At 43.1% G+C, this 23,526-nt stretch overlaps 1 protein-coding gene and 1 long non-coding RNA gene across 6 annotated transcripts in view; one reads left to right on the top strand and one right to left on the bottom strand.

Moving 5' to 3' along the window:
* The window catches only part of RAD51B (RAD51 paralog B), a 455,666-nt gene that overhangs the window by 336,062 nt on the left and 96,078 nt on the right, over positions 1-23,526 (top strand). The gene's annotated exons all lie outside the window — the stretch shown is intronic.
* LOC134163952 (uncharacterized) overlaps positions 1-23,526 on the bottom strand; it is a 392,100-nt gene that overhangs the window by 367,278 nt on the left and 1,296 nt on the right. Inside the window, exon 2 of the long non-coding RNA XR_009964930.1 lies at positions 18,409-18,589. This is a non-coding gene — a long non-coding RNA (uncharacterized LOC134163952). The remainder of the gene's footprint in view (positions 1-18,408; positions 18,590-23,526) is intronic.

The following is a 23,526-nucleotide window of genomic DNA, read 5'->3' as shown; positions in this document are numbered from 1 at the left end:
CCCAGCTGGAAGGCGTCACTGAGCTCAGTTACTTACCACAGTCCTCTGTCAGCCACTTCCAACCACTCAGACATGGATGGGGTTTTTGTGTGCACTCCCCAATGTTTCGTGGTGGATGGTAAAGGCACATTAGCTCCAACCACTCATTTAAACTGATGTGACAAGTCCTGCCTGAAGTATATTTGGGAGTACTTACAGTGGCAGCTCTGCAGGGCAGACAGCAGCCCTGAGCAGGGTGGCAGTTGGGGGCAGCTGGAGGGCAGCAGTATCTCAGCCTAGGACAGCTGTTGCAGAGTGAGCATCTGCCCGTTGCTCAACTTGAACACGTGCTAGGTTCCCTTCAACCAGTTTATTCACACTTTACCCCTTACTAAAGAATTCAGATTTGATTTAATTTACAAGTCAAGGTGCATCAACTTCTATCCCCTACTGTGCCAGTATTCATCTGTCACAGGTCAAGAGATTTGTCTACTGTAAATCATTTCCATTTCACAGTTAGTGCAGAATATTCAAGAGAGCAGGTTTCAGTTCCCAGTACCAAGGGTCTCCACTTGAAATTTCTCTTCAGAGTGGTTTACTGTCTATAATTCTAACTGGAATGCCTTTGCACAGCTACTTTTCAGTTTCAGTCTTTTGTTTTCCTTTGTTTGTCACTGCTGACCAAAACCAGCCTGTATTCTTTCCATTGCCTTCAGTGGAAGTGGGGCAGCATCCACTTGCCTCTCTCTTGACCAGGGAAGTTATTTTATAAATATCTGTAAAAGCACTTTAGCATGAAGGAGAAAACATACTTATGGGCTGCATTCAATAGGAACTGAAAAGTGGATTAAATAGTTTCTTTCTGCATTTCCCCAGGGTGCTGCTCCATAGCAGTTTAAATTGCTCGGTCTGCTGTGCTTCTACTCATTCCGCTCCCAGCTGTGTGTTCCTGCTCCTTCTCTTGCACTGGCACTGGCACTTTCCCGATCTGAATAGTTGCATGAACTGGCTTAAAACTGCCTGAAAAACAATCCTGGGGGATTTTTTTTAGGCCACTCAACTGAGACTGGGTGAAGGTGCCGTGGAGCTGCATGTTTAGATAATCGTCCATCAGTTCCTCTAAGTTTTCCCGTTACATAAGGGAGTGCTGGCTGGTGCTCTTTCCAGACCAGTTTCTGAATTTGGTGGCCTGTGTTTCATAGCTAACTCATAAATGCAATTCTCCATGCAGCTAGGACCTTCTGTAAAGGTGAAGCAGTATATATTCTTAAAACCACTTTAAAGAGTGTCCTAAGTTAATTGCTAAATAGGCTGTTTAACACTAGTAAACAGTTCAATTTCAGTGGTATAGTACAAGCTTTCAGGCTTGTATTAGGCATTTTGCTCTATAAGACTGGGCTACTTTGTCTCCAGCAGTTAGTAACAGTAAACTAAAAATCTGAAGGCATTTGCCTTTCAGGACTGTATTGCAAGAGCAGGGTTTAGAGCTCTTGTTTCCTGTAGTCCATTTCTTTCCCTTCCCAGCAGAGAGCTGTTGATCGCCTTGATTGCTTCTCCATGAGGGATCCTCACTCCATGTTGACATACAAGAGGAGACCTTAGAACTTTACTCCTGCTTCTCATCTTTAGTCTTTCTGGTAAGGCTCAGTGGTCCTCCTTGAGGTTAATCAGGAAAGACCATGGTCAGGCCTGAAAGCTTTGTCACTGACATCAGCAGAGAGGTCCCAGACTGAATGGTCATAGTCCCTACAGCATTCCTGTCCTTAGCCTTCCTCTGCCTGATTCAGTGGCTCTGCACTGGCAAACAGTGGGGAAGCTTGTGCTGCTACTCATCCATCATGTGTGGGTTTTTTATAGTTAGAGAGCTCCTGATCCCAGCATCCTTAGGGCTTTTTTAGCAACACTAATCTGATTTGCAAGCAAAACAGAATGAGAGAGCTTTGATCAGGCAATCTTGGTTTGTTTTTGAGTAATCCCTGGCAAAAGGAGGGTGATAAGGAGTTAGTGGGTGGCTCTGTTTGTGAGCACAAAAGCATGTATCACTACACCTGCAATACCAGAAAGCATCTACAACAATGGCATTTAGGCACATGAAGGCCCAGGCCATGACTTCCAGAGGAAGCTGACAAGTTAAGACCAGTGCAGATAATTGCCCCTGTTAACCAGGGAGCAGGGGGCATCTAGGTATATTGAAGTGACTTAACTGATCTGCTAGGGACTTTAAGGTACTTTTGGATGTGTTTGGTCATTTAGGCATTTGGAATTGCTGTCAACTTATTGCTGATGGACAGGCAGAGCTAGTCAGCAGTTGTCTTATACTTTTCATTATAAAATCTTGGTTTCATCTAATTGTAATTTACCACTGCATTTGAGCCAAAATGCTTATATAAGGGACTGCTTTCTGAGTGGTTTTACTGGAAAGTTTCTTCCAAAAGCTTGTATTGAGTTAGGAAAAAAGTGGTTGTCTTGCCAGTGATTGAAAGCAGGTCTTTAGCTAAGAAGCTCTACAGCTTCCATTTTTAAGTACAAATTGCACTTAACTGATGGATGAATGGGATGTTAGAAGAAAAAAAATGGGGAAGGACTTTTATTTTCACATGAAAATTTATGCAGACAGTCATACTGTGAGCATGCTTCAGCACAAAGTTGAGTCTATTTTCTTTTTAAATTCCTTTTTCTAACCTTTAGGAGCTGTTGGGTCACTGGAAGGCCATAGTAGGGAATGGGAAGTTAAGCTGCATGTGCCTTGGTTCACAGTACTCCTCTAGGCATCTTGAAGGAACAGGAATGGGAAGTAGCAAGTAGAACCACAACAGTGATGGGCTGGGAAACTATTGAAGCAGAAGAATGTGGGAGTGACAGCCACAATAAGCTTTAAGATTGGGATGGGATGAGGAGATCTCCATAGGAACATATAGCTTAAAGGGACTCATCTCCAGGCCTTAAACGTATGCTGGTTTTTGAATCTCACTATTTCACTGTTATGTAGCAATTGCCTGACAAGATACTTGCTTCATTCCTTTCTCGCCTTCAGAAAAAGCAGCGTGGTTCCTATTTGTGCTAGCAGTTAAAAGTGTACATCTTATATCTAAAGCCATTCACAAACCCTAAAAATACCAGCATTTTTCTGTGATGGAATGTTGGGGGTAATGCAGTTTGTCATTTTAAATTAGTAGGTTTTTGACAACTCTAAACCAAAACCTGGCATTTTGACTGTAGGATTTTCCATTTAATACAAGTGGAACTCAGTAAATTTTGCAAAAATACATCAAACATGGCAACAAGTCCGAATCCTGATGTCTTTGCACTGATGGGCCCATTCTGTGAAAACATTAAGGGCATCTCATTTGTGAATCCTCTGCCAAAAGCAGTTCAGTAGTTCAATCCAGAGAAAGAGGGACTTCAGTGAATTGTAAGGCAAGAATTCTATCTAAATAACAACTTAAATTTTAAAGATCCCCTTGGTAAAATCTACTTCTTCAGTACAAATGAATTTGTGGTCAGGACATCTTTTTACTTTGGTAATAACTACATTTATTTCTTTCTTTAAATTTCCGTAAACTTTTGGAGTACTTGCGTGTAATTTGAGTTGCACTATCTCTAGCAATCACAGAATTTGCTTCAAATGCTGCCTATTCTGAAATATTCTGTTTTGATACTGGCAGCATTTAAATCTTTCTCATCTTTCCCCTAAAATTGGGAATTATCTCTTGATTTATGAGGGTTAGAGGGTGGCCTAAAATGATAAAATCATCTTAGGAGACTACAGAATTTATCACGAGATGGAGGTCGATTAGCATGTAAGTTTTTTTTTTTGCTTGATTACATCTCAGAGTTTACCAGAACATACGCAAATATTTTCTAGTTCTAAGAAGTGTGTAGACCTGAGGTTTGCATATGGCTGTCTCTCCAAACCACAAGTGACTAAAGAATGTCAGTGTGATGTTTGGCTGGTTAAAGGAGGGCAGCACTCCTAAAGCAGGCTTGTGGTTTTATCCTTGCAGTAAGAAGACTCAAATGTTACAAAGATTATTTTCTTTCACATGTATTATAATTTATTTTTTCCACAGTCTGAAGTAGCAGCACCTGTGTAACCTTATTTAACTGCTTTCACGCATTTTTCTTTCCCTCAGCTAATAATCTGCCAATGTGACAAACTTTCCTCTCTTTGAACTGCAGAACATTGTGAAAGCTGGCATTTCTCAGCCTTGTCCAGTACTGTGAATGTCTTCTGTGCGCTGTTCACTGGGAGCTGTCATTTTACTAATACTATAAGAACATGAAAACTATCAAACAAGAATAAATCGTACAGGGAAGCTGTTACAACTTGCTAGGGGGAAAAAAGTTTAATGCCTGTAAGGATCCATTGTTTGCTGAGCCCTGAGCCTTTCCCAGGCATGGATCATTACAGATAATTAGGTACTGCCCTTTGATTAAGAATTTTTTCTCCAGTAGAGGCTGTGAGGAACCTTTATCCATAGACTTGAATTTGATGTTAACAAGAGGAGCTTGCAGTTATGTTTCCGTACCTTTATGTTGGCAAAAGTGAAAAGCAGTATGTTTTACAGCCTTAAAGATGAGAAAGTCCTTTCCCATTTTCTGAAGGCCTCAGGGGTGTTCATTCAGGTTTTGGCTTTTCAGCTCATTTTGCTAATGAGAATGCAATTTAGCTAGGGTATTTGAAACCTGCATAGGAGTTCACCAAGGACTACAGAGGACTGAGATTTGTCATGTATTTAATTCCTATTCGCTGGGACACTACAGGAAAATTATGATAATCACAGTTTGCACTCCAGCTAAGGAATCACATCTCCACTCCAGTTTATTTTCCCCTCACGAGGATATATCCTTTCTATCTCTACAGTGATGGTAGTTCACAGCAAATGATCTGCCATGTGGGTAAGTGGCATTCAGTTCCTTGCTTGCTGGTCTCTACCATCTGGCGCAATTGCTTTGCTATCTGTTACTTCTTATCCAGCCTAACAGAGCTGACTGTCCATGGAATGGCCTAAAACTGATTTCAAAGAAATGCAGGTCTGTGAAAAGATAGGTGCAAGTACCTTGCAAGAGGGGGCAGATCATAGCTGAATTCAGTCTTCTTCTGAGTCCAAAATACCTGCCTTCGAAGCACCAGAAAGTCTTATTTTCATGGTGAACAGCCCTTTTGTTAGAGCTCTCAACAACATAGGGAAGGGAATTTGTTAAAATACTAATTTTATTTCCACACTCTCACTTTAAACATGAGCCAATTCTATGTTTTCCTGAGAACCAATGAGGCTTGAGATTTTTTTTTAATTAAAAACCAGCAAAGGTGGGGTTTGTATTTCCTTTCCCATTGAATGCATTTGAAGCACCTCTGTCTCCAGCTGGCTATGGGAGCAGAGCCAGCCCATAATGGTTTCAAGCCCAGTGTGTGCATAGGGAATAGGGTTTTCACCTGATTGATGACTCTGAAAGCATTTGCAGCACAGAGTGCTGAAGCTGGTGGCACTGAAGCTGTTTAGAAGAGAGAGGAGGTGGACGTGTTTTTCAAAACCTGGCAATTTTTCCCTGTCAAGTGAAGTAAATGGTGCATGAAGGATCTCATTTCGTCTGCTTGTGGGTACTCTGCTCCATGAAACCTTTTGAAGTGGTTGCCAGAGGATGTAGCTGAGATTGGTTGAACTTCCTTGGAGTCCTTTTCCCTGGCCCTATAGCCATTCCTTCAGCTGGACTGTCAAAAGTGTTGTTAATGGGGCTATCCACTAGGACTTTGTAGGGGTAAGCCTGAAAATGAATTCTTGACCATGATATTGCTTAAGAATGCAAAGCAGTGTGACAGTGAAACATCTCCTACAATCGCAGTATCCCTTCCAACTTTACATAGCATTTAGTGCTTCCCAGGCTTCATATTGCTCCAGTTTTAATCTAGATTTCTTAGGAAATTCATATCTTTACCCGATCTGTTACACAATGGCCCCATTGTCATTTCCTTAGGTATGATAACGTTGCTTTATGGCCTTGTGATCTTGCAGTCATCTTTATAGCACCTCACTACTGGGAATGCTTCCAGCATTATGCTGGAGAGGGGAAAGGAAACATCTTTGTAAAGGAGTCTGCTTTTAATCATCACGTGTGGGTAGGAGTGAGGTGTACTGTGTTCAAGGTTCACAGGTTCAAGGAGCAGGAAATAGGATAGGGTGTTAAGCAGAATGTGAAAGCCCCCAGGATTGCACTTCGGAGGAGCTGACTTCTTTTTGAGTGCGGAGGAGGAGACATCCTCAGTAGAACTTAAAAAGTATGAAAAAGGCAAAAGAAACATGGAGACTAGAAAGAGGGGAAGGAGTCTGAGGAAAGAGCAAAGGTCAAGGTAACACAGACCTTGCTCGTTGGGATGTATGCCTGTAAGAATAGGGCTGGATATCTCAAAATGTGCTTTTCTGCAGGTTTTCAGGCTCCTGTTTCTCACCAGCTCAGGAGCTGTATGCATGGCCTGTTTCATGATAGATTAGTGTTTCCATGTGGAACTTTAAAGTGCAGACATGCTTGAAGATGGGCAGGTGGCAAGAGAAATTATCTGAGCTTTATCAAAAGCCAAAAATTCAGGAAGACAGACATTTGGTTTCAGTTGTGGGCAGATGCTCCGGTCAAGTCTTATTTTGTCCAAACCACTTCCCCTACCCTTAGGCGTGATATTTTCAGAGTGAAAGGATGGGCAAAGCCTGGGGAGATTCCAGAGCACAGCTTGTTTTGCAGCTGGCTGGACATGGAATTCATCAGCAACAAAGCAAGACTTGCTCTTCTCTTGCAGATACAGCGAGAGCTTGGACTTGTGCACACACACGGAAACATGCACACGCATGCATGCACAAACACCAGAACAAACCAGTTCTCTCCTGTCTGCTGGGGAGGCTTCAGAGCTTGCAAGCTCTGAAGCCAGAGGTTTCATTTAAGCCATTCGGGCTCTGAGCACTGTAGCCCTGCCTGCCTCTTTCCTCTCCCAGCATGCAGCCAGAAAAATCCTCCCCCTCGCCTCCCTCCTTTTCCAGCACGCACAGCACAAAAAGCAAAAACCAACCCAAGCTTGCCTTTGCAGCTGGGACTTATCAGCCAGAACACACACACGTAGGTCATCCATGGGAACTCGGCAAAGTGTTGGATCAACGAGAGGACTGGGGGAGGGGGGCAGGGGATGTGCAGGAGGAGCAGGGCTGGATTCTTTTTTTATCGTTATTATTATTATTATTATTGTCTGCTCTTTTAGAAAGGAAAAGGAAGAAAGATTACAGCAGCTTTTCTGTTAAATGAAAAGATTAGCATGCCGTGGATGCTTTGCTGGGGCGTGATGAGATTTGCAGCAGATGAGTTGGTTGCTAGGCAATGCTAATGAAAAGCAGATTTTCAAGACTCCTGCGCTGTGTGGGCTTAAAAGTTATCTAGCCTCCCTCCTGCATCCCTCCCACCCCCCTGCCCCATGCAACCTCCCAAATATTTATAAAATCCTCACCAGGAACAAGAAAGCCAGATGCAGGGCTGGGTTTTTGACAACTCGCCCTTCCCGAGCTGCCTGGGAGACACACACACGCACATGCACACACACATGCACGCACATGACTGCTGATTTTCTTTGCCTTCTTATAAGGGAGGAGGTAATTGAAAACAAAATATCAAACTTAAGAATAAAAAAGAAGTGAGCAGTGGCTCCCAACCCCGCTCTGTCTCTGATTTCAGAGTTCAGTCAGAGTTTAGGGCTTGCATGTGTGTGTATGTGCGTGTTGGGGGTAGGTACGTGTTTGTTTTCAATTTCTCCCCATGCGTTTTCAAGCTGGGCTTTAGCTCTTCCCCTCCTCCCGTCCTGCTGCAAGCCTCCTTTCCCTTTCAAGGCCTTCCGACACAATGAGCTTATTTTCCCATGCTCCCGGTGAAAGCTGGGCTATGTGCGTGAAAGCTGCAGCCTCAGAGGACCCTTTTAAATACAGAAATTGAACGTTGCTGAAGTTACAGACAGGGTTTCTGCTATTTTTACAAATGACCCGTGTCTTGCTCCCCTACTCAGAAGTATCAGCATTCTTAGATATCTTACCATCTGTGTCTCTCAATTGTTATTTTAAGTGAATTTAATGTTGACATGACAGCCTTGAAGACTGATGTTTTGCTGCTTGCTTCATCTTCTCCTTATTGCTTTTATTGTGCCTCAATCGTAAAAGCAAAGTCCTTTTATACCAAAAAAAAAAAACAACCCAAAACAAAACAAACCCGTGGCCAGTTTTTGGCTAAAACTGGCAAAAGGGCATCATTTTACAGGGTCTAATTCAAAATAATCCAGTCGAGTCATATAGCCCTGTCATGAAAAAACAACACTTTGAATTTACAGAGCTACCTTGGGCCTTTGGATTGCACAGGGGAATGCACAGAAGTAGTGCCTTGCTGCACTGCTCACTTTTAAATTTCCTTCATCCCTTGCCCCAGTATATCACATTGGATGTGAAGGGCTATAGTCTCCCTTTAATGCCAGTGTTTATTTTTCATGAATGCTTTTGGGGAATGAAGAGGTTAGCATGAATTGGAAACAGAGTTTTAAATTGCTGTGAAGAGTGAATGCAAGTCTCATATGGTGGTCCCATAAAGGTAGCCCAAGTTCGATCGTTAACAATCTTGGTTGAGGTTTGCAGAAGCCAGTGATACTTGGCTTAACGAAAATAAGAGCTTGTGGGACTTTTGTGGGATATTTTGTTTTGTTTTGTCTTAAAACACACTGGAAGAGCTCTGTTTTTCCTGGACTCTTTCTCACTGATGCCAGTATGAATTGTTAATCAATAAGAAATTCCTCAAGCAGTCAGATTTGTGGGGCTGCTGTAGCAACCTCTTTGCACCATGTTTCAGAGGGCAGAAGCCCGTATGTTCTTTTCTTTCACTTTTCTTCTTTTTTCTACCGAAACATTGTTTTAGTCATTATTACATGGATATTAAACCACAGTCCTGATTGTGTGTGATCATTAAAAATCTCAAGGCATTCCCTCCAGAAGTTAATCTTTCAATTATCAGTTAGGGGAATTCAATTTTGCTTCCATAAATTCTCCTGCTGTTTCAATTAAATAGGGATGGCCAGTTTCTAAATGCTTGCAAATACAGCCAGCTGCTGTGCACAGTCTGTGCCATTACTTTTCAGGTAACACTCCATGAGTTGAAGTAAGAATTCTGGTCCTGCAGGGCATGTTACAGGACACGTTAGGGTGTGTGATAATGCCAAAGCAACCACATGCCTTTTCTCCTGTCCTTTGTCAGGCTAAGCAAAATGCCTGGAGGGCTCCACATATTTGAAGCCTGGCTCCAGGCATTCCAAGGCTGTACAGATATGCCTGCAAGGTGCTATTGACCAATCTAAAGGGAAACTTCTTCTTCACCTTTTTCCTGAGCTGTTGTGTAGTACTGTCGAGGGTGGCCAGCTACTGCCCCTTGCTCCATTTCAGTCATAGATGTAGGCGTTCCTTTGTGTACTTGTCCTTCTTTACTTTGATATCTTCTAGAATAAAAAGTGAGGTACAGATGCAAAATAGGGGCATCTCTGGAAATTAACATCATCTAATGTTCTGTACTCTGAAATCAAAACCCAGCATGTGCCTTTTCCACATGGTTTTGCTCCCACCAAGATGGCGTCCCAAAAGCCTTGCATGCGCATGCCCACTCCTTGTACTGCATGTCTTTGTGAGTAACCAAAGGGCCACAAAAATACTTTGGTTTGTGATATTGGCAGAATTGGGTGATGAATGTAAAACATGGCCAGTTTTCATCCACATGCATCTGCATGTTTCACTTTTACACTGGCAACTACCGAATTATGGCCAGTCAGATCTTACGAACACGCAAACCCATCTGATGTTCACCTCTGTAACCGCTGCGCATACTATATCTTGTATTCAGATATCCGAGAATTGATAAAGGAAGTGCTACACCTGCAGGAAGAGGGAGCCAGACCATGTGATTTATCTACATTTACCTATGGAGATAAAGTTGGGATAAATCTGGTGAAACACATCCTGTAGGCTTCAAGGTGTTTGGATTGTTTAAAAAGTAGCTGACACATTTCAAGTGTGCAACTGAAAGCATTCCTGATTGCAAACTTTCCTTCATATAAGGCTTGCCTGAGTACCCGCTGGAGTCAGCGGACTTTCTAGGGAGTAAGATAGGATTTGGGGGTGAGTACTAGCAGATCTAGCAAGCAGAGTGATATTTGCTCATCAAGAGATAGCAAAACATTTTCACTACAAGAAATGCTGTGTAATTGAAATTTGTTTTGCTGGATTTCTGGTTCCACAACTGCCACTACTATCCCTACTGATCGTTTGGAGAAGGTCCTCTGCAGATTCACACACACTCAATTGATCATGAATGAAGCTAAGAGCAGTTATTAATCTTACTGCCTGGTTGCACTCTAAACCCCCTTCTAATCCTGCCTCTGTTCTCTTAGACAATGACTGCAGTGAGACGAAGGCAGGATCAATGCCAGCATGGAGCTGCCCTTTTTAGTAGTTGTTGTGGCAGGGTTTTATACATCAGCAACAGTGAGTGGTTCTCAGGGTACTGGGGGGAGAAGGGAATGAAGATGAATTTAAAAGGTCAGGTTTTGTGCCCCTGAAGGGGTGGCAGAGTCCCAGCCTGACTCTTGGTCCCTGGTGAGGTTTTGGGTTCCTTCTATTTAATGACTGACCTAACGAGATACTGAGGCCCTACACCCCTTTGGAGATCCATGAAGAGCTCAACACAAGCTAAGAAAGGGTGCATTGTGTCTTTGATCCGCTGGGCAGTATTTCACAGACTGGCAGATTTAATGAAATCTCAGAGGAACCTCGGCTCATTTTTTAAGAGGCTTAACACTGAGTTAAAAGTTCCCGTTACTCCTGCATTGTTGGAGACCATTCCCTTCTTGTGTGCTGCCAGAGGACATGCAGGGAACTGGGGCTTCTTGAGCCCAGATTGTATATAGGCAGCTGGTTGAGATTGGTTAGAAATCTGCAGGAGGAATAGTGGGATGCGAGAAGCTTCCTAAGCCTTTCTGTGTTTCTCAGTCTTTGAAGTCATCCAGTGCCTCACATGCGATGTGAAAACTTTGCTCCACACCTGAAAGGAAAACCAAGCTACTGATAAGGCCTTTTGGTCAGTCATTTTGCACTGCATGACATGAAAAAGCTAAGTCTAGTGCCACTACTTCTAGTAATGATATTTGTACCACCATCAGTGTTAAGAAAGGACAGCTAATTCCACAGCTAGAAACATAGACTTGTGTTTGGGTTGGAAGATTATCTAGTTCCAACCCACCTGCCGCAGGTAGGGACGCCTTCCACTAGACCAGGTTGCTCAAAGCCCCATCCAGCCTTGAAAACTGCCAGAGATAGAGCATCCACAGCTTCTCTGGACAGCCTGTTCCAGTGCCTCACCACACTTGTAGTGAAGAGTTTTTTTCCTATTACCTCATCTAAATCTCTCCTCTTTCAGCTTAAAGCAATTATCCCTTGTCTTATCACTACATGCCCTTGTATAAAGTCCCTCTCCACCTATCTTGTAGGCCCCCTTCAGATACTGGAAGGCTGCTATAAGGCTCCCCACATGAACAAGTTCACTATCAAGGTGTCCTTCCCTGCTACAGTGTTTATAGAGATGGCCAGAAATCAAATGTGAAGGTGGAGAAGATCTCACAAAGATGGATAAATGGATCCTTGGATCTTCAGATAGTGCCATAGTTTCCTGTTCAAAGTCATTCATCTAATGAAAAAAGGAAAAGGTGGGGAAGAACAGCAGGGAGCCGGGCAGGGTGGAAGAGATCCACTCAAGCAGCAAGCTTTCTTTGATGTTCAATGCTTGAGGACTGGGAGCATTTGCACCAGGAAGCAATCACTACACGCCATTTTGGAGTGCAGACTTAGAGCAGGTCAGAATCTGAAAACTGATGAATACTCAAAACTGCAGTGTTTGTTTTTGAACATCTGATCGCTTTAACCACTAGTCTGCTCACTTCTGTTATTGTTACAAAGGTGCTGGTTGTGGACTGCGCGGATAATTTCACAGCAAGAGTTCCAATATAAGCCATATGTTGACCCTTAAGTCTAACTTTATATAGAAGAACTATTGCTAGGAAAATGTTAGTGATTAGTTTAAGGGAGAGGCAGGATTTTGCTTAGATTTTCAAAAGTGCAGGGTAAATACTTTTGAAGTCCCAAGCACTCAAATATTACCCTTTTTGAAAAATGAAATACAGTATCATGGTATTTCAGTCACCACTGACTCCAAAATAGAGTCCTTCATAAACCAAGAAATTCAGTGCTAGGTTGCTGCCCATTCCCATGGATAATGCAGGCTGCTAAAGTTTTGGATTTGAAACAAAAATGGAATCTCCACCCATGGACTAGTAGTTAAAATTTTTATTGTCATTGATTGAAGTTTGGCTTTCTTGGTGGATAAAGGTTTACATACTTAAGAAACTTTAACATGAACAATTAGTCAAAATTGGCACTTGAAAGCATTGGAGATGGTGAAGGGAAAGTTCCAAGCCCTGCTTTAGAAGAACTTTTGCCAATTTATACTTCTCTTGTAATATAGTAGCTGAGGCCCCCAGCAATCATAGATCCTTGTAAGATCCAGCAGATCCATGCTCTCTTCCTGCTGACAGAAGCAGATCCTGCAGAGATGAACAAAACAAAACCTCCACAGATATTTTTAAGAAAACTCCTTCATTGGGGGAAGACAGCAGAGGGGAACAAATGCTTTCAGGAAGAAGAAATTGCTGTTTGGAACTGATGTGTCTAGGGGCACTGTTGAATATCAAGAGAAAACAAAATTAAATGAAGTATCACAAAGGAAGAGACAGTCATGTAAGAGGCAAAGATGATTTGTGAGATTTTGCAATAGCCTCCCGAGGGGAGCAAGGCCTTTTCCTTGAGACATTTAAAATTAGACTGGACTGTGCAATGGAAATTCAGCGTATGGGCTCCCTTGGGACAAAGTGGATAAGCCACTGGGTCTCCCTTTGCATGTTCCCTTACTCTTTTGTAACTCTTCCTGAATACCTCCATTCCAAATAATGATTTATCTTCCCCAGACACTTATCCTGGCTCTCTGTTTCTCCCCTTTTCCCCTTTAAGAAAGGAGCCGTGTTTGATTCATGGTGTCAGTTATCTTCCAAGCTCCACACAAGTCCCAGGGGTAAGAGCTCATGGGGCTGATGAGGGTAGGAGTGATCAACTGCAGGCTTTCCTGTTGCTGAGCTTGCTGCAGGCCTGACCATTTTTAAGACTTCCAACAGATGTTTCTGCTTAGAAACTATTGGCATCTTTATGGACTGTTTTTTCCATTCTTCCCTCCCGGCCTGTGTCCCAGCAGCAATGAATTATGTAAGACTACATTCTAGCCTTTTCTTTATTAATGTTTCTGTAGATGCATCTCTAAGAAGTCTCTCGTAGTTTTAGTTGTGCTGGCTTTTTCTTTGACCAAAACACCCACCTACCCTTAAAAAAATTTGTCTTTTCATTCTCTTACAGATACATACAAACAATAGAATCCTAGCTCCTGGCTTCAGATTCAACATATGTCTCACTGTTCATGGTGTGGTCTTAATCAATATGCCTTGTGCTTAAAGGTTAACTCTTTGCTACAGAGTCTCTCTTATTTGTCTCTTACTGCTGGTGCTTAACAAATAGTAATTAATAATAAGTAATGGAAGGAGATTTAGTAACTGCTGCTAGAGTTCAGAACGGCTCCAACAAGCATCATCCCCACCTGGCTTAGTGGTTTAGCTGACAGTTATTAGAAAGGAACAAGTTTCAGACAGTCTTGAGTAGAATAAAATCACTGGGCTGGTTTATTTGTACTGCTGATAAGCACTTGTAATCCCACAAAATATGTGGTGTAATGTGTGCAGGGAACGTGGTGCAGCCTGGGTAGACTTAACCCTTTTACACTGTAAAGCAAAAATTTAGAGCTCAAAACTGGCTAGATTAAGTTTCTTAAAAAGATGATGTAAATAATAAGTGCAAGACCACATGCAGGTTAGTTTAACTCAGGAGGCAGAGAAACTTTCTCCGTTGGAAAATTTGGCATGGCACCACCAGACCACTACTACTTGATCTCAGACGTACTGTAGTAGCAAAAATAAGCTGTTTCCTTCTTTGGGAACACGCTACTAGAGGGAGACAGAGTAGTCTTAGCCAGTGTGCCACAGCCAAATGTGGGATTTTCATGCAGGCCTATGTCTAGTTACTGCAGCAAAGGGTAAAGCCTCTTGATGCACTTAGCAATTGAATTACCACTGGAAGAAAAGCACATCTTTGCCAATATAATGCTCTCATTGTTCACCACCTCAAACTCTTTTCGTGACTGTGCTGCTCTGACAAAGCACAATGTTATTGCAAGTGGTCTTCTGGGCATTTTACCCTTTCATGAATTTAGTGCTGATATAAAGTTGCTGTGTAGATTAGTGTCGTGGTTTAAACCCAGTCAGGTAACTTGTTCACTCACTCTCAAAGAACTGTCGTGGTTTAAACCCAGTCAGACAGCTCGTTCACTCACTCTCCCCCTTCTTTCCCTCCCCCTACTCCCGGAGGGACAGAGAGGGGAATCGAAAAGAATGCAACTCCCACGGGTTGAGATAAGAACAGTTTAGTAACTAAGGTATAACACAAATCACTACTGCTACTACCAATAATAACAATGATAAAGGAAATAACAAGGGAAGAGAATACAACATCTCACCACCAACCGACTGATAACTTGCTCCCCTCCCAGCCCGACCAAGCACCGACCAATACCTCCTCCAACCCTGCAGACTCCCAGCCCTTCCGGCTCACTCCCAGTTACCTCCTGGGCATGACGTGCTGTGGTATGGAATACCTCTTTGGTCAGTTTGGGTCAGGTGTCCTGTCTCTGCTTCCTCCTGGCTTCCCCTCCTCCCTGGCAGAGCATGAGGCTCACAAAGTCCTTGGCCAAACCAAAACATCATTGTTATCAGCTCTGTTCCCAGGTCGAAAGTCAAAACACTGCACTGCACCGCACCAGCTACCAAGAAGGAGAAACATGACTGCTACTGCTGAACCCAGGACAATTAGTTCCTTTTATTTACAGTATATGTATAGTTCTCCAGTAACAGCCAAGCCAGTTCACATTGTCCTACCCAGGTGCTTCTGCACTGGTTTTGCAGGGCTGTGAGGGCTAGGGAAAGACTCAGTCCTTTCTTGGCATCTTGTCTGAGACTGTCAAGCAAGAGTGCAGCCGTACTGATGGGTGTGATGTGGCTTTGGATCACTGAGGACAAGCTGGACTGGTTGTCTGGCCAATGGAGTCCCACTCCAGAGAGCAGAGTGCAGTATTGTCAGTGCAGGCACCAGATGTGGCTCAGCTGGCCTGGGTGGCCTGGACTCACAAGAGGGTTCAGCCCCCACTGAAGTCCCCTGTATTTTCCATCATGGAAGTAGAGTGATGAATCTCACATAATGAGAACTGAAACATATATACAGTAGGAGAGTATCAGTTAAACTTTAATTGTCCCAACCTTTTTCTGTCTTTGAGTAGAAAACCATACTGGTCAGCCAGTCCAGCATCTTTTGTCAGTACCTGCATTTGTGAGAGAAGTGCATACAGTAGGCACTATTGGTAGACAGGGATTCTTTAAGGTTTTTCAGTATTTATTTACTGGAAGATAACGCATTACTGATGTGAGCAGGTATTTCCCGTTTTGAACAGGGAGTGCCATTGCAGTTGTCAACATTTTGTTGACTTATGTAAAGAAGACAGAGACTAGGGCTCTGTGCCCTGATGTCTTCAGAGAGCTTGACATTGCACAAACATCTTTGATGAACATCCTCACTGCTGCCTGGTCTTGCTGTTACTGTTATTTTTAAAACCTAATGCTTTACTGGTGAAGAGAGTCACATAACAAGATGGAGAGCAGAGATCTGAACTCATGAATTCCTGTGCTTGCTCCGTTAGACTGTGCTGTTTTTCTTAGGAGAGTTTAATTCATTTTCTGATCCAGGAGAGCTAAGAGCCAAGCTATGAACCATTATTCACTAACAAAAATCTGCAATAATAGCAAATGGAGCATGTAAGCTGCCTTGCCAAGGAACTTGATGCTCGCTTTTCTCAGAGGTCTCTGTGCTGAAGGTCTCCCCAGATCTCTCCCTGTTAAATACAAAACCTTGTCACTCCCCAGGGCCCATGACTGACCCCCTGGCTAATGGCTTTTTGCCAGCCCTGTTTTGTATGGTTATATTGTTGTCTGACACTGCATTTCTACAGTTCAGTTTTGTTTCTTATAGTCTTAGAAGTGGCCATTTTTATTGTCAATAAATACATCTCTTTGCCCAGTACACAGTATTCTTCTGGCAGCTTGGTGCTCAGAGACTATAGAGAGCTGTAAACAACACTGTTTATACTTTTCTGCTGATACCAGAACATTAGCATATAAATAGGGGAGAGATTTAAACAGGCTAAAACAACCCCAGCCTTGCCTATTGGGAAGGGTGGACAAGCTGCTTTTCACTCTCCTTGCCAAGGATGTCAACTTTTCTGTGGGACTATTGCAAGAATGAAGGGCTTAAAGAGATGGGGAGCTTTTATCTGACAAAAGAAAGGTCGATGAGCCTTAGAAATGCAGAAATGGACTGAATAACAGTCTGCCTGTTGGGATTTCCCTGTGAGCCCTGTTGGTGTTAGTGTGGGGCTGTGGAGGGTGGGAAATGACTTACTTAAAAATTGTCACTGAGCTTTTGCATGAGAGTTTCCTTTAAAGGAGGACTTACAGTAAAGAGTTAAAAATGTGGTAACTGCACCTGGAATGAGCATATCACTTCAGAAAAAGTTATTTCATTTACCGAAAATATATCATGTGACCTTTAGCAATTCTTTTAGCTGCACCTTATTTCAGAAACGTGGTACAGCCAAATACTAAATCCAGTAACCTTCCATATCTTATCTGTCAATTGAATTACTAAAATTCCTCTCACCTTTGGCACCAGTGAGAGAGAGGCACGAATGCTGCAGGTGCTGTCAAATGGCTTGAGTCCTTTCTTCTTGCAGTTCAAGTTCTATTTTATTTTTCATAATAGCACATGTAAAGCAGGGTTAACAGAAGAGTAGGGACAAGGGGGAAAAGAGGTTCTCAAGAGTCCTTTGGAAAGCAGAGACCAAGACAAGGAGAAAAGAAAACAAGAGATGGTATTTCCAAGTGAGAAAGAGATACTGTGGGATTTTAAAGAAAGCTGTCACATGAAGAGTGAGGGTGAAACTGTGAAACAGAACCTGTCTGTGCTTGGGATTTGTTATGGGCTTTGCAGATGTGCCTCAGCAGTACACAGACCTTTGGAGATACTTCCATTTCAGGGCTGAAGGCCTTTGGGTTGAGCCACTTGCCCCATTTTCCTTCCTTCTACTGGGAGGAGGAATCTTTGCAATGTTTTTCCTCTTTAGGAGCAATGAAATTCTACACAAAACCAAGAAATTCCCATTATTGTTTTGTACCATCACATCTCTGCTGTCTCTGAGGAAAAAAAAAAGAAAGGGTTTCAAAGTAATATTCCCAAAACTATGAATTGCACAGTGTTTACTAGAAAAAGGTTGCTGCAGGAGTGTCTTGCATAGCCACCATAACTTTGGCAGTGGGAGGGGCACATGATAAAGAGGAGATGGGAACTGAACTGGGTTCTACTCTAGGCTTTTCCCTAGAGCTTTTCATTTGTCACATATGTGTTTGGTCCTCCCAGCGACTTGACTTACAAGCCAAAATGAAGCTCAAGTCATGGAATAACTGGCAGTGGTGGTAAAACACAATTCAAAATGTACTTTCCAAAACAAACTGCAGTGTGCAATGCAAGCTTGTGCCTCTGTGGTGAGGACCTAGTGCAAGCAGGAGGCAAACTTGCCCTTTGCTTGGGATGCAGGTTGCCAGCAGATAAGCCACTGCCTTTTTGGGGGGTAGAAATGTCTGACTGCACTCTGCTGGGGTGGCTCTGTGAGAAAAGGAGACATTTCTGTTCTGGGGGGCAGTGAATGACCCAGAAGGGAAGAGGCATTAGGGACTGAGGGCTGCAAAAAACCTCCTGTATTTCAGAAAAGGCCTTGATCACAGAGCTACCATGTTCTCCCACAGGATTAGCTGCCCTTAGATTAACCTCATTAGCAATAATTAGAAAGTCTGACACATTTCCCTGTCATTATCTCCCCTGTATCATGCTATAGAATGTCTTCCTCATGCTTCTAGCTTTTTATCAATCTGGTAGATTAGCGACAGAGGAGTTTTTTCACTATGTTATCTCTCAAGCTTTTTTCCTCCAATGTAAACTGGCCAGTTTTAACACAGGATATATTGCAGTCATACAAGGTTAGTACCTCCCTTTTGTTGGGCAAATGTGAGATGAAAACCACAGCTAGTTACAGACAGTAACCTTAATACTACTAGGCATAAACCCATGGGTCTTTGGGTTTGTATTCCATTCCCATGAGCTTTTCCCAGTCTTTAGTGAGTGTGGGCCAGGCAAAGTGTTCTCCATCTTGTGGAACTCCTGGGCCTCTGTTGGGATGGAGAGGGGTAGAACACCACTGTTGTTCCTGGTGGTTTGAGAGAAAGGTCAATCAAGCACCAAGGGGCCTGTATTCAAGGCAGCATGAAGAGATGGTATCTGGAGTTAAGCTTGTATTAAATGTTTCCTCCTCCTCCATGCACTTAGTTTATGTCATATTCAGCAAGGTTAACTGGAAGCTTGTGCTTCCTCAGTTTGGATGCCACTTGAAACATTGGCACATCCCATTTGGTCTCCCACCACCAAAAAAGAAAATGTTGATAGGCCCTGTTGTATATACTCCTCTCACCAGAGGGCAATGAACTCAAATCTCTTTGTATAGAACCATCCAGTGTCACATAAGCAAAAGTAATGCTCCCTATGTGCTGAAACCCAAAGAATACCACCTGACTCCGCTATAGTATTTGAATAGAGAGGTGGCATGGGTCAGGGTGACTCCAGCACAACAGGTGGCACACAAACAAGCAGGCTGCCCCAATTGCCCACAGAATAGCATGGGATGCCAGTGGGAGTACTTGGTACCAATCACTGCAGGAGGAACTGGCATTCACACCTACTTTGTGGCAGATAAACTTATCTGATTTCAGTAAATCTGCTTTCAAAATGGCTTTAATAGGCTGCATTAAGAAGCCACAAGCATTGCAAAACCAGTGAGGTTCAGAGGCAAGACACTTCAGTGAAGTGAACCAGCAGCACAGCTCAAGTGCAGGAAAACTGATGCACAGAAATGGGAAGAGAGTTGAGCATGAGCTGCTGCCAGTCCCTGGAGGGTTTTAAAGGGGCCTGATCTGGATTTATTGAATCAAAAGTGATTGGGAGAGCCTAACCGATACAGAGAACTGCATCTGTAATGTTTTCATTTTACTATTACCTTTCCTCATTCTCTCTTCAGGTCTGCTATTGCATCTCACAGCAATAAGCATCTCAGCCAAGGACTGGCATTTGATATTCCAGTCTGACCCAGTATTTTGCAGGGTGCCAAACAGCCAGAGTGTAGATGCCTCAACCCTCCTCCCAACTCTAACACACAGAAAGCATCTATGCAAAGCCTTACAAAGCCTTTCAAATACCCTGCAACTGGGACAACGATAGGAGGAAATGAGATCTCTTCTCAGATTTCAAGAGTCCATTTAAAAACTGTACGGTGTGGGTGAACTGGGATTCTCTCTTAGCAGGCTTTGGGAAATTAAACTTATGCTTTTGGATACTAGATTTACTTTGATCCAGGAGGTCCATTACAGCTACTGTTCAACATCTGACTCAGAGGCTGTTGTAGGAGAGCATGTTTGGAGAGTGTTTTGAGGGACAGTGACTTTCTGTGAAGCCTCGTGTCCAGGTTGCAGCTAAACCCCAGCCTGTTCAAAGAGGTGGTCCCAGTTCTGATCAGAGAGGGCTGAGGGCAGGTTAGGCTATGGAGAAGCAGCTGGGTGGTGTTTTGCCTCACTGCTCTTGCTCATACCTGTGCTGTGGTAAAGGGTTTCAGACGCTAGAGCTGTCAGTCCATCAGCATGCCTGAACACTGAAAAGTGCGTTTGCTACAAGAGCACTGCCTGGGAAGATGGCGGCTTGGCCGGGCTGCACTCGGGTGCACCCGCTGTGCCTTCCCTCCCTCGACACTTGATAAATACCCCGCTCCCTCCCCCACCCCCCTGCCCATTTTCCACAGCAGAGAGCATTCACAAGGGGCCCCTTTCATCTTGGCACATCCCCTTGCTGATTAATGTGATGCAATGTTCCCACAACAACAGTATGCCGGCCATGTAATTAGGCGGGAGATAATGAATGCTTCAGAGACTATTCAGGCAGCAGTGCCCGCCTCCCCGCCGAACAAGCTCCTTTCTCAGCAGTGAAGCCAAGTGGAAGGAGCCGCAGCAGAAATGCCATTGGTGCCGCGCTTAATTGTGCAGGAATCGAGGCTCTCGCAGTAGAAAAGCTAGTAAGGGCCAGTGTGGGAGAGAAGGGCAAGTGAGTCTACTCTGCTATCTTGGGGCCAAACTTTTTGTTGTGCCTTTTCATGTGTTTGACCTTGTGGCAGGAGAAGCCTTAAATGTGCACATCTCTGGCTTTGTACGTATGTGCCTTTTTTGTTTCAAATCATTAGGGAAAGCCGTCATTTAATAAGCATAAGGCTCTGTCTTCTCAGTAACCCAGAGGCAAAGATGCTGGTCCTACTTAGAGGCCTTTGAAATGTGGGAAACACACTGGGGACACAATAGGCTTATTCTCTTTTAGGGGGCTTTACAGTTAAGCTGCCATTGTCTGGCTAACATTAGCAAGAAAGATACTCCCCTTTCTCCCCCGACTCCTATGTAGACTCTGAGAAAACAACCGATTGGTTTAAAACGCACTATCCAAATGCCTTCAGATCACACGAGAATAAAGCCAGCAAGAAGTTGAAAGCCTGTCTGATCAGCTGGAAGCCAATGAATCTACTGTCAAAGGTCTTCGAAGAAATTCAGCCCTCTGCTCAAATTGCTTTCTGGATTTTTTTAACATTTGTTTATTAACACAAAAACCTTTTAGACTTCGTACCTCACTGTACCATGTACTAAATGTAGGCGGTGCAGCCTGGTGTAAGACTCATCGTAAACTGACTTGAGTAGTTATGAAAGTATAAAAGTAACTGAAGTTCTGTGTTTGGTCCAAATAAGCAGAAAACAGATGTTGGTGATATCAATGAGACAGGGAAGCTCCGTTTGTGTGTTTATTAGGTTAATTTCTGAGCAAAGAGTTACTGGAGGGTGGAGTATATCAGAAAGAGCAACTTTCAACTTATAAAGCAGAACAATTCATATGCACACTCATACTTAAGCCTGCTTCACTCCAGCAAGCTTTAAAGCCATAGTGTGCCCTTTTGTCAATAAGTGCGTTGCCAGGCAGACCCACTGATCACCCTACTGAATTAAGTGACGGAGTCTTTTGTGCATCCCTTCTTGAATGGCAAATGGATGCAAGTTACATTATTCTATTGCTTAAACCCATTTTCTCACCAATTTAGTATCTAATGTGTACTGCATATCACTACTGCACACTTTGACTCCACATCAGATGGTGCACAGTAAATTCTTGAGCTTTCCTAGTATCTACATTATCAAAAAAACAGATTTCACTGAGAATCCTTTCATGTTGTAAAGTAATAGTAGAGTTGTGACCAAAAAAAAAAACCCAAAACCAAACAAATTCTGACAGGGAAAACAACTTTTGCCACAGAAAATCAGTTCCACTGACATCTTCACAGAGCTGCCCAGTGGTATGCACAGTCATGTGCCTCCTTGTCATGCAAACACACTGCAGTTGTTTGTGCCATGCCATTATGCCCCTATGCAGATGCACGTAGTCTCACTGTATCCGTCAGATCATGTGTCATCTATTTCCCCTGCCTCTTGTTACGTGCACAAACACAGCCTACAGACTCTACATGTGAAACAGAAGGGAAATAGATGATACGTGACATGAGCATTATAGTGTTTCTAAAACTCATGGTCAGCATTTTATTGGTGTCAGGGACTCAAAGGTTAAGAGGCAAAAGAATTGGTATTGGAGGTAAGGAGCCCAGTTGTTTCTGTCCAAACTGAGAAAGAAGTCTGTGCTGAAAGGAGATGTAAATGTTTTCCTTCTGTCTACACTGTTTGCTGGCATGGAATGCTCTAGCATGAACTTAAATAAGTACTTCTCTCATGAGCATGATGTCTTCCAGAGAAATTTGTATGATGTCCTCTAGAAGAACATAAAGTCAGTGTTGGCACTGATTCTGATCTATAAACTGTGTCTATACTGATGAGTGCCATTCCTATAAACTGACCAGGCTGAGGTAAAGGTACTGGATTATCTCAACAGCTTCAGGCAGCATCCTGCAACAGCAAACATGTTCAGTGGGTTTCAAGAGGAATGAGCATGAGCACAACTCACGCAGGATCTGTAAGACCAGCTTGCTCTCATGAAGCAGAATATCTCCTTGTGATCTCTTTTTCCCCTCTGCCTAATCTGATAGCAAAGTAATTGCAACAAACTCCATCATACACTGCACATCTGGGATTGGATTTTCCAGTGCAAAAGCCATTCAGTCACCAAGAGTTCAGTGACATGACCTTTCTCAGGGCAACCCGCAAAGAAATTGGCACTTTTAGAATTATATGATGTTGACAACATCTGGAGTTCGGTTGTCTCTGGTAAAAAAAACAGATGTTTTGCTTCTGCTGATCACAAACTTCTCACCATGTTCACTAGTCTAATTTCTGTTAAAACTGGATTCAGACAAAAAAGGAACATAAATTTGCTTGGAAACTGTCCTAAAGAATCTGACATCTGAACTTTAGAATGTTTTGCAGCTTTACTTGCTCTTGACAGGCTCTGAAACTAGATCTCTAGTTGGGGTGGAATTTCTTTTTCATTTTTTCTATTGGCCCAAGTGATGTGAGGACCATCCCAGTGAAACCCCGATACTGTAATAACAAGGAACAAGGTAAGGGAAGAGGCTGTTTGTATGTCCCTTGCTGCTACTATAACCAGGAAAGAGTAATGCAGCCATCTACGCTCCCAAATTATGCTAAACCCACACCGTATTTTGGTCTCTTATGGCTGTTGCCATAAGGAAAGGGTAGGCAAGAATAACGATACTAGGTAGCACCAAGATCACAGAGCCTTTGCTGACTAGTTGATGTGCTTTTTTGTAACTCATGCTGCAGCTTGTATGGACTGAGAGGCTGCTGCAGACAGAATACAGAGTGTTAAGAAATCAACAGAGTAACAGTTTGTATTCACTTTTCAATTGCTGTGCAAGCCCTTTACTCTTAGATGTTCTGGAAGAGCAAAAGGGGTCAACCAGCTGTTTCTAGACTGTTTTGTTGTTGAGGAATACCAAGACTGGCAGAAGAAACTGAACTAGGAGAAGGTGGCACAGACAAAGTACTTCTGTTCTCCAGCAAACCTCAGCAGCTCAGTCTTCCCACACGGCTCAGAGCAGGTGTGGGAATATGTGCTAATTTTGCTAGGAAATAGGAGAAAG

This window comes from Pezoporus occidentalis, unplaced genomic scaffold (genome assembly GCF_034315485.1).
Source record: "Pezoporus occidentalis ecotype Australia unplaced genomic scaffold, CSIRO_AGI_Poc_V1 ctg21, whole genome shotgun sequence".
Lineage (NCBI taxonomy): Eukaryota > Metazoa > Chordata > Aves > Psittaciformes > Psittacidae > Pezoporus > Pezoporus occidentalis.
This window is presented reverse-complemented; position numbering and strand designations above follow the sequence as displayed.